This window comes from Salvelinus fontinalis, chromosome 5 (assembly GCF_029448725.1).
Source record: "Salvelinus fontinalis isolate EN_2023a chromosome 5, ASM2944872v1, whole genome shotgun sequence".
Lineage (NCBI taxonomy): Eukaryota > Metazoa > Chordata > Actinopteri > Salmoniformes > Salmonidae > Salvelinus > Salvelinus fontinalis.
Window position 1 is genome coordinate 4,216,226 of NC_074669.1, and position 12,038 is coordinate 4,228,263.

Genomic DNA, 12,038 nt, shown 5'->3' on the forward strand with positions numbered 1-12,038 from the left:
TGCCGCCCCAAATCCGTAGTAGTCTATCACTGAAACTGGATTGAGTTGAACAAGTATCACCACTACTCAATTAGAAGTGAGTATATGCACCTGACTGATATTTGATTACCCAGATAAGAAACATTTCACTAAAATCTAAATCAACTCAAATGTATTTATTCTTACATCAGCTGATATCTCAAAGTGCTGTACAGAAACCCAGCCTAAAACCCCAAACAGCAAGCAATGCAGGTGTAGAAGCACGGTGGCTAGGAAAAACTCCCTAGAAAGGCCAAAACCTAGGAAGAAACCTAGAGAGGAACCAAGCTATGAAGGGTGGCCAGTCCTCTTCTGGCTGTGCCGGGTGGAGATTATAACAGAACATGGCCAAGATGTTCATATTTTCATAAATGACAAGCATGGTCAAATAATAATCAAATGACCTTAGCCCTTGTGTGGATAGAGTTAAAAGTATCATTTTTTTGGCTGTGACAAGGCAACTGCAGTTTTATTTGCCATTCACCTGTTTTTGGTATCTTTGATATCCATAACTGTGCTGTCAACCTGAGGAAATAAACAAACACAATACTCTGCATTAAACCTCTATGCAGTTGAGACAGAATCCAGAAATAATGTTTCAAGTGTATTTATATGAAACAGACTCTATGTGGATAATATTATATAAAATCCTGTGAATTTATATGAAACAGACTCCATGTGGAAAATATGATATAAACTCCGAGGTGTATTTTTTTGATATTTGTATTGAACCATTTTTTTTGTAGAGTAGCCTTGTTATCTCATCTTAAGCACAACGTACATGTGTGATTTTGACAGCCCCCCCAAAATAAATAATGTAGCTATGTCTCTTCTTTTGCCACGCATTTACAAAGAACCATCTTTTTCCTGTCATGTCAATAATGAAATCATCCAAGTCCCCATAGGATGTCTCCCGAGTGGCGCAGCAGTCTAAGGCACTGCATCTCAGTGCTAGAGCTGTCACTACAAACCCTGGTTTGACTCCAGGCTGTATTACAACCGGCTGTGATTGGGAGTCCCATAGGGCGGAGTGCAATTGGCCCAGCGGCATCCGGCTTAGGGTTTGGCCGGGGTAGGCCGTCATTTGAAATAAGAATTTGTTCTTAACGCCTAGTTAAATAAAGGTTAAATAAAATAAAAATATTTAAAAAAAAATAGGAGACTCATTCACAAAACATCCCCAATCCCCTCCATGATCTTGTTCCAGTTCTTCTCAGATGGTGTTGTACCCATAGAGATAGATAGAGGACTCATCTTGCTATCGGTGCCTTTGTAGCGTCTGAGACAGCATGGCTGGCACCATTGAGGCTTTACAACCCATACGAATCCCCACCCAGTTGACTACTTTGACTACTTTAAAATGGCGGAAATGTGGTGGAAGCCCTCAATGGCGCTGCCCGTGCTAGTATGGCCTTTTTGGCCACTAGAGGCCTCTATCATTCTCTATGGTTGTATCTATCGCCTCAAGCGGTTCAGTCCACGCAGCTCTTTTTTCCTGAATTTGCAAGTGGCTCGTTCTGCTTGTTGGTTACATTGTATCGCTCCCCTCAGCATTGAACGATCCAAACAGCCATCAAGAAATGAGAGATTTCAACGAAATCAAGTCCAGGAATTAAACTGGTGAGGAAACTGCCAGAATATCGGATTTTACAATTTGGACTACAGAAAGGATATGCTTTATTTCCAACCAGGGCTTTAAACTGAATTTGAAATTCCCATCGTAACCGGTATTTTTGAATTTTCAACGGGATCTCAACGTGTGATGGCAGCAGCCCAGTGAATTAGCCATTCCATTCCCCTGGCGTTGGATTTCTTGGGAGCACGTTGATTGATTTGTCTGTGTATATTTGCACATTGGGGGGGGGGGGGGCGGTGGTCATCAAAGTGGTTTTACCTTTACTATCAGGATCTATGGAGTGTACGTAAACATTCGCTGGATTGGGTTTGTCAAGAGGGTAAGTTAGCCAACAACATTAAGTTTTATACTAGTGAAGGAATTTGTTCTATACTTTAGAACACGGGACTTAGCTAGCCTGCGAGTTAGTAAGCGCACGAGCTAGCTTCGTTAGCTAATGCTAACCTGTAAAGCGCGCTAGTTAACTAGCTGACAGTTAGCTTCTCTGGCTAACAACTGCTTTCGTGCATTGCTTTGGTGAACCCCTCTTTGTCTGAGGACCCAGGAGGAGCAGCTATTTCCACACAATCACCCGGCATGAGTTATTCGCCTCTTGTCCTAAAATACTGTTCACTAGCCATATAATTATCATAGTAGGATAATGCCCTGATGTAATGTGTGCATTTGTGGGAATAATGTTTAGCCACTAAATACATGTTCAACATGGACTCCGATGAGGACATTGTAGGACTGTAGCAGCTAGGATGAAACTGTCCATTTAACAAGCAGTTTAGATAGCAAGTTATAATATTACATGTATTAACTATATTATATATATATATATTACTGACGTTAGCCATTTAAAACATATCTATGATATACCAATGCTTGTGTACACTTGTCATGCGTTTCCCTAAGTGACTTGATGAGATATTGCTAGCTATCCACATTTAGCTAGTTAGCTACGTTTGACATTTTAGTAATTTTAGTAATTAGTAATTTCGCAGATGCGCAAGTCTTATTCAGAGCAACTTACATTACTTAGCTAACAGCGTGTCTATCAAAAATCAAGTTGGTGTTTTTTGTTGTTGTAGTTTGCCTCGGCCTTTTGCAAAGAACATGCTGACATGACGTTATTAATTGTACCAAAACATACAGTACCAGTCAAAAGTTTGGACACACCTAATCATTCAAGTTTAGTTAAAAAAACCAAAACTATTTTCTACATTGTAGAATAATAGTGAAGACATCAAAACTATGAAATAACACATGGAATCATGTAGTAACCAAAAAAGTGTTAAACAAATCAAAATATATTTGCCTTGATGACAGCTTTGCACACGCTTGGCATTCTCTCAACCAGCTTCACCTGGAATGCTTTTCCAAAGTCTTGAAGGAGTTCCCACATATGCTGAGCACTTGTTGACTTGTTCCTTCACTCTGCCGTACAACTCATCCCAAACCATCTCAATAAGGTTGAGGTCGGGTGATTGTGGAGGCCAGGTCATCTGATACAGTACTCCATCACTCTCCTTCTTGGTCAAATAGCCCTTACACAGCCTGGAGGTATGTTGGGTCATTGTCCTGTTGAAAAACAAATGATAGGTCCACTAAGGGCAAACCAGATGGGATGGCGTATCGCTGCAGAATGCTGTGTCACCAGCAAAGCACCCCCACACCACCACCTCCATGCTTCACGGTGGAAACCACACATGCGGAGATCCTCTGTTCACCTACTCTGCGTCTCACAAAGACACGGCGGTTTTAACCAAAAATGTTAAATTTGGACTCATCAGACCAAAGGACAGATTTCCACCGGTCTTATGTCCATTGCGTGTGTTCCTTGGCCCAAGCAAGTCTCTTCTTCTTATTGGTTTTCCTTTAGTAATGGTTTCTTTGCAGCAATTCGACCATGAAGGTCTGATTCACGCAGTCTCCTCTGAACAGTTGATGTTGAGATGTGTCTGTTACTTTGGGCTGCAATTTCTGAGGCTGATAGCTCTAATGAACTTGTCCTCTGCAGCAGAGGTAACTCTGGGTCTTCCTTTCCTGTGGTGGTCCTCATGAGAGCCAGTTTCATCATAGGGCTTGATGGTTTTTGCGACTGCACTTGAAAAAACTTTCAAAGTTCTTGAAATTTTCTGGATTGATTGACCTTCATGTCTTAAAGTAATGATGCACTATTGTTTCTCTTTGCTTATTTGAGCTGTTCTTGCCATAATATGGACTTGGTCTTTTACCAAATAGGGCTGTTTTCTGTATACCAACCCTACCTTGTCACAACACAACTGATTGGCTCAAATGCATTAAGGAAATAAATTCCACAAATGAACTTTTAACAAGGCACTCCTGTTAATTGAAATGCATTCCAGGTGACTAGCTCACGAAGCTGGTGGAGAGAATGCCAAGCGTTTACATTTGTCATCAAGGCAAAGTGTGACTACTTTGAAGAATCTCAAATATAAAATACATACTTTGTTTTGTTTAACACTTTTTTGGGGGTTACTACATGATTCCATGTGTTATTTCATAGTTTCTACAATATAGAAAATCATAAAAATAAAGAAAAACCCTTTAGATTCGGTGTGTCAACTTTTGACTGGTACAGTATGTTTTGGTACACTAAATAACAGTGACATCAGCATGTTCTTTGCAAAAAGCTGAGCAAACCTACTAAAAAAAACTTTTTACTGGTCCTGTATTTCACAGTATTTGCCTTGGGGAGCCATCTTACCTGACTCTATAAAGGGCTCCCAGACTACCCAACATGCTCCTTGGTTGGTTTACTCAAGTCAAAAAGGCGTGGTGAAATCACAGGTCTACCATCAACATTTATTCAATCTATATTTCTTTGTGTTAAGATTGCAAGGCATTACTGGTTAGAGCGTTTTGGCCAGTAACCAAAAGGTTGCTGGATCGAATCCCTGAGCTGACAAGGTAAAACTCTGTCGTTCTGCTCCTGAGCGAGGCAGTTAACCCACCGTTCCCCGGGCGCCGAAGACATGGATGTCGATTTAAGGCAGCCCCCTCCCCCACCTCCCTATTTCAGAGGGGTTGGGTTAAATGTGGAAGACACATTTCCGTTGAATACATTCAGTTGGACAACTGACTAGGTATCCTCATTTCCCTATTGTTAACAAAACTGCCATCGATAATAGCCAGTCTACCAAGGAGGCTAGATTTATTTTAACAGTGGTTATTGTTGCTGTTCTTTGGTCTTGGTGACCTGAGGTTGATCCCCACTTTGGGACCTCACACTGCCCCACCCTCTCCCCCCTCCAATTGCTACAGTGGTGTTAGAAGTCGGATTACCTGGTATGGTCATCACAGGCAGGCGTGTGAATTTGCTTTAAAAGAAAGTCCTACTTCCTGTTTGGTGTAAACAAACCTGCCACTTTGATTAGCCTATTCATCTGCTCGCCCAAGGGAGATTACTTTTTCTTGGACTAATGGTTACGTCCGCAGCCCTTGATCTTGGCGACCTGTGTTCTAGACTCTGTCTCCTCTGGAATGTTACAGTATTGTCTATGGTCCTCTGTAGCTCAGTTGGTTGAGCATGGAGCTTGCAACACTAGGATAGTAGGTTTGATTTCCCGGGACCACCCTTAACGTAAAATGTTTGCATTCAAAACTCTTAAGTCGCTTTGGATAAAATGTAAAAGTCTGCTAAATGGCACATTACTGTCTAGCAAGTAGAATGTTTTGTTTTCTCTCTTGGTGCATTGTCTTTAAAAAAAAAAAAAGATTTTCCCTGCTGCAACTTGAGGAACTACAAACAGGCTTGTTATGGTCACCATGTTAAATCCTGCAGCTGGTTGTGATCATGGGATAAAGTGTGTACAGCATCCAGTACACCTAGTTGCCCTCAACGGCATGACACAACATTCTATAAAATCATTTTTAAAGGTTTAAGACAGATTCTGAAATGAAGACCCAAGTAAGTTTATGTTCTGTACCCAAGTCAAACAATGTTTACATTTTGTAAGTCACATGAGGGTCGTTCAATGTCATTTCAGTAAGCCATGGCACCCACTATCTCAGATTCTTTTGAATTCATTTCTAGTTAGTCACCAGTAAGATAAGCATTCCGGAAACATTATTTTGTCGACGTGCAGTTGGAAGCAGCTACTCTTCCTGGAGTCCGGCAAAATTAAGGCAGTTAATACAATTTTAAAAACATTACAATAAATTCATTACAGAATTCACCACACACTGTGTGCCCTCAGGCTCCTACTCCACTACCACATATCTACAACACAACATCCGTGTGTGTGTGTTTATATGTATGTGTGTGTTATATATATATATATAGTGCGTATGTTGTATGTATGTATGTCTGCGCCTATGTTTTTGTTGTCACAGTCCCTGCTGTTGCATAAGGTGTATTTAAAAAAGAAAAATCTGATTCTACAGCTTGCATCTGTTACCCGATGTGGAATAGAGTTCCATGTAGTCATGTCTCTATGTAGTGGAATCTTTCTAAGCTTGCTGTGTTATTACCAGATCCCCCATCTCACCCTGCTATCTGCCTGGTTAATCTGTGCTAAGTGGAGTTGAAGGCAAAGTAGGCCTGGGTGGTATACCGTATGTTACTGTACACTGGTATTTATGCACGGAACAGTTTGGGTTTTTACTTGACCTTCTTTCACTGTATTTGAATGTTTGATTTGTTAAATGTGGCGTCCATTTTTAAAAATACTTTACTCCGCTACTTGAGTCATTCCTCTCCTCCCTCTCTCTCTCTCTCTCTCTCCATGTCCTTTCCACACAGACCTAGTCCCACCCCCTGTCAATCAAGCAGTGTGTTTGTTGTTGCTTGACCACCAGACACTTGCGTTCAGTCTGCAAGGTCAACGCAGCACTGATGACTATTGTGGTGTTTCCCCTTTGATCTTAACATAAATCCACAAGCCTCCTATAATTACAATATTCGTTTGTTTATTAATCTGCCCTCAGATTACATCTCTAAACCTGCTCGCATTAAATGAGTGTCGGTGACGGCTGTGCCCCGAGGAGGCAATCATATGGATATTTTGTCTCCGATCTCAAAAAAAACTTGTCTGGGACGGCTAAATCAGGGCCAAAATAGTGTAGTGGCTTTATGCTATTTCAAAATGTCTGATGTAGAATCTTGCCATCACCTTTTTAATAGGCATAAGAAACCAGGCTAACTGAAATAGGCCTAGCCAAATGAATGATGACAACATAGCTAGACTTACATGTCCTCTATAGGCTACTGCTCGAAAGGCTCAGCTTTTCTAGCTCAGATATGAGAAACATTTCACAGCCTAGCACACGCCACAACACATCATGAACTGTACTACCTTATGCTGAACACATTAGAAAAAATCATGTCATGATTACGCCTCAGCTTTACTAGCTCAGCTCACTGCTCTTTCAGGGATCTCCGGCTGTCCCCTGCTGGAGCACATAAATCCTATCTGGTGTGTCATCAGTCGGTGTGCAGCCAATGGGTCATTTAAGTGCAACCGATCCTGTGAAGGAATACTGTCCGTATCCCAGTTTAGTCTTCATTACCAACAACGTGTAGAGGGACTCACACTACACCTAACACTGCTCGCTTTGTCCGTGTAGGGGGTTAAAAGAGCAACGTTCCAATCAACATCACAATTATCCAATAACTGTGGTTCACTCGGCAACCAATCAGGTCTTTTGATAATGTGACAGGTGTAGGCTACTGATTGTACTTTCAAAAAAGAGAAATGGTTAAGGGGACCAACATTCTGCATCACGTGTGAAACAGTTGAGCCAATAAGAAACCTTTCTACCAACCATTTGTTTGGGACAGAGTCTCCCAAACACAAATGCAGTGTTTAGTTAATCTAATCGTGGAAATTTAAGATCAGATGGCCGCTAATAGCGGTTCCTCTTTGATCGAGCTATATTTCAGTCACTTCAAACCATAGATCAGAAAGAAATACCGTCCCCAAAAAATACTGGGCGACTGAATTGCAATAGACTGTCATATCCTCCAACAAAATAAACAATAACCCCTGGCTGTGGGGTTGTGAACATTTTTTGATATTAAAAGCCTCATGCATAGAAAAAGTTTATCAGAGTTAAGGGTTAGCCAATGGAAAAGGGAGAAGGTTAGGCTACAGGCCTAAGTCAGGACTGAGCTTTCTCATTGTTAGATCATGTGACGTCTCATTTCAATAGTTCCCCTTTTGTAGCCTACAGCCTATATGGGGATTTACCAACAACTAGACTATAGGCCTAGGTGACCTCAATACACAATGGCCCTCTTCTTCTAGACAATAATCCTTAGTATCCCCCCCCCCCTCATTCTTTTTATTGGTGAGAAAGGGTTTTGGAGCTGGGAGGCCATTGGACAGTATTGAGCCGCAAAACTGATGGTACACCGCAACTTTTTTTAAATGACTACCCATATAGGCCTAATGTTTCTGAGTGTAACTATTAAAGTTTAAAATGGCAAATACAATCAAATGAAAATGGTAGGCCCGATTACAAAAAATACACCACAGTCCCACGGGCCATTAGCATGCAATGTAATTCACGGCCGCCATAGCAAGTAGAGGACTTTGATTGCTCTAAGCGTCAGACAAGGCCTACATTCTGCCATGCCACCACTGCTTTAAAATACTCACTGGAGATGTCCTGGGGGGGGGGGGGGGGGGGGGCTTGCTTCTTTGTAAATGTAAAGCTCCTCAAAAAGCTATTGTTTATCCTCTATCGTAAGTTGTTAATAAGGAACCTTAACTCCTTGAGGAAAAACTATTTGAGTGCCATCCAGTTCGTCAGCTTATCAGTTCACATTTCTTTGAATTGATAAAAAGCGTTTTCCGTATGTAAAACAATCACAAATAAAAGCCCGAGGTCAAATTATAATATTACTTTCACATAGCCTCTGGAGGATTAAATTAATCAATTGCCAACAGAAAAATCCTAGTCCTTGGTTACACCAATATGATCCTTCTCATTCTAAATTCAATTGGTTGTGATTAATGATCGGAGATACGAGCCTGGGGTTGCTGGCATTTCCAAAACGTTAGTGGCTCGCTCTCTGGTCGACCTCTCAGAATGAGGGCCTACAGATGAACAGTGAGATCGGGCAATTTCAGTTTGCTTTTTAATCTGACAACAAATCTCCTCTTCCATAGGCCACCTGGGTCTCAGCCAAGAGGCTGCATGGTAGCAAGTGAAAAGAGAGTGAGACTTAGCTGACCTTTATACTAACGTCACCTAGCGAAGGATATCAGCGACCTTGTGACGCACCAATGGAGGGATTTAATCAGATCATAGGTCTCAACTAAGATAAATGAGGGCATGAATTGGCAACAACAATGAAAAAACACTTTCACAAAAAAACACAATAACAGCAAAATGTAGAAGGTAGTTATTTTACACACCGATGAAACCTCAGGATGTCATTTTCAACAACGACTCCATAACATGCCCAAGGCCACGCTAATGTTAGTCGTGATATTTCTGATTCATGCAATCGATGTTGCATGTCATGGTCTAGTCACATAAACGCTAAAGGATTTGCCTAACTGGATACGAGCCACTTCAGAAGGTAGAATGGTCTGGGAGGTGAACAAACATTACGCTATGTTAATGAATCGCTGCTATCGCCACGGTTATGTTTGTCAGTGAGAAGCATTTAGGCCTATTGAAAGAGAGCGTAGCGCAAAATGTAGGCAATAGGATTAAACTACAGTGTACTTTGATACATGTCTAGTCTTCAAAGTGTCTCTGAAAAATGGTTATCAAACAGCCAGACTAGGAGTCTATGGAAGTACTCCATAATTACGTTGAGACGTATTCAGCTTAAGGTCTACAGGTAAAAGGGTCATGGTTCTCCTCTGAGAATAAAGACGGCTTTCACTTTGAGGATGGATACGCTGGAGAATGTATTTGTACAATGACAGAAATAGGCATAAAGGATTGATGTCTCTCTTTTCACTGATTGAAAAATCTCTGGGACTACAATAAACAAGGTAATATCCATTGTCCAAGAATAATATTGAGGAAATGGTCTAGAACTTACAACATTCTTCCTAAGCCCTCAGCCTAGACGCTTTTTATATTCTCCAGTCAAACAGGAAAGTAGCAGCAACACCTCAACAATGAAGAGGTGTGAGTGGGCGGTATCACACGCCACGGCAAACAAATAGACAAGAAGCAAGTAAGCCAAGATCTGCCTTAGGGCTGGGCGATATGCCCACAATATCATGTCATGGTATTTTTCACATTTTTGACAGTATTTTATGTTTCTGATTTAATAAAAGTTGTAAATTTGCTTTATGAGTTGTGAGTGATCCTAGGGTGGTAAAACATATTCTAAGTGTCTTTCTCTTCTGATTGGTTTATACTGTTAAATTCAACCAAAAATAACTTCCTGCATTTCCATCAATTTCTGCATTTCCTGCACTCATTTCCACACTGCCACGATATGGGCAAAAATACTCGGCTTTATTTTAAACCAAATGTTGCAATTTGAGATTTAGATCAAAACTGGGTAGGAAATAAAGTGTTGGTCAGTGTTTCCTAGGGGACCCTATAAACGTTGGCTACATTGTTTTGGTGAGACAGCGTGGTATGGAGAATCCTCACGACCAAGTGAAGAACCTTGTAGTGTGTGACCCCCCTCCCCCTGCCTGTGCCACATCATTTAGTGTGCTCAACACCACGTTGACAAGACCCCCCCAAAAATACAGAAAAGATGGTCGTTTAATGTGAGACGCTCAGAGATTTCTGAAAGTCGTGTAGTGAACGGACGGGCTTAAGTTGTCATGTTCATACTGGTTTACCAGGCTTAAGCTAGGCTAGTTAGTCATCATGGCTGTGCCATGGTAATTGTATATTCGCGTAACTGCCGTAATTTCATTTTCAAATTGACAAACTTTTACCCAATAAGCAGTAAAGTAAAAGTAAGCCTAGTTCACATTTTAACAGCTGATGTCAGGAGAGACGAGAGGAGAAACACTAGCCAGTTTTTAGAATTTTTCTAATTACATTTTTTGAAATACCTTTATTTAAGTAGGCAAGTCCGTTAAGAACAAATTCTTATTTACAATGATGGCCTACCTAGTATCATGAAGTGTATGCACCCAATAACAGTACCAAAAACACGGTACACTGACGGTCAGGAGTGTTTGTCTAGGTGTCTGAAACCTGTTTCCTGCTTTAACTAGCCCAGTATTTTAGTCTATCTTGCCTTAGCAATGCTGGCCTGTATGACCCGGAGCTTAGAAGCTTTGATCAATTGCAAAACATCTTGTGAAAATCAATTGCATTGTTAACCTTGCAATATGAGGTTAGGACTGTCTATGATTGTTTATATTCCTTGCACATCCCTTTGCATAATACAGCTCTTGACAAAACCAGCAGACTTTCATAGTCAGGAATAGGTGGATGTGAATCGTGTGTCAGCTAGCACAGGACTTCCATTTGGCTACACATTTTAAAATAATTTGCCAAACAATTGGTATTGAGCTCCTGGAACAACCACCATAAGAACAGCGTTTGAATAAATCTGCCCTAATGAAGCTTTCTTTCCATCTATTCAGAGTCCCTAACGGAACCTTCTTCTCGAGTGCCTTGGAGGGTATTCAGAGTCTTCCTTTCAGAATGCATAATGGTACTACTACTGAGAAAATGACTGGGTGTTTCTGAATGCATAATGTACCAGGGGTGCCGTTAGGGGAAAATGTGGCACCGGACATTTTGACAAGTAGCATTTTAAATTGAACAGACATTTTGAGAAATTTACCAGACCTATATGCATTTTGGTGTGTAACCTGATTAGGCCGTCCACCCACAGTGCTCGGAATAACAGAAAACACATTTTAATTACGGTCATTCATCTAAACAGATCTCGATGACGCAACACGACCTGCGTCCTTCTTACAGAATTCCGATGCACACTTTGAAAATGTTATAATAACTGCCACGTTTACTGTTTTCCTCCGCCAATCAAAATCACTAGCCTATGTCAATCTACTATCCCCCCCCATAGTATAAAACTATATTCTATGGGTCGGCATGCCGTTCTGTGTACTCTATGGGTCGGCATGCCGTTCTGTGTACTCTATGGGCGCGGTAGGGATGCGCGCGAATGTTCGTTCCCGTAATGCAATAAGCAGGAAAACACTGTTGTCAAAAGCACACCACACATGCGAGCGGTTTCATGTGACGAGATGAAAATATCCATTTGAAATGTTGAAAGAGGGGAGATCTAAAGATGCTACAACTAGCATGGGTTGCTAATATAACTAGGAATGTGCCTTTGGCTACTGGACAATGAAAGAAAGTTGATTTTAGAAAACCACTATGACATGAGAGAAATAAGACTGGTTTCAAATGGCATATGGAAGTCTTTATAAAATAATTGCCTCCACGTTTGTATGGTCGGATTTGA

The 12,038-nt window shown here is 41.1% G+C and overlaps 1 protein-coding gene across 2 annotated transcripts in view; it reads left to right on the forward strand.

Annotated features, from left to right (window-relative positions):
- Positions 1–1,509: 1,509 nt before the first annotated feature.
- LOC129854930 (zinc finger protein 609-like) overlaps positions 1,510–12,038 on the forward strand; it is a 211,010-nt gene continuing 200,481 nt past the window's right edge. The window contains exon 1 of one of the 2 annotated variants that reach the window (XM_055922116.1): positions 1,510–1,973. The gene's annotated coding sequence lies outside the window, so the exon portion shown is untranslated. The remainder of the gene's footprint in view (positions 1,974–12,038) is intronic. The other variant, XM_055922117.1, reaches the window with a different exon arrangement.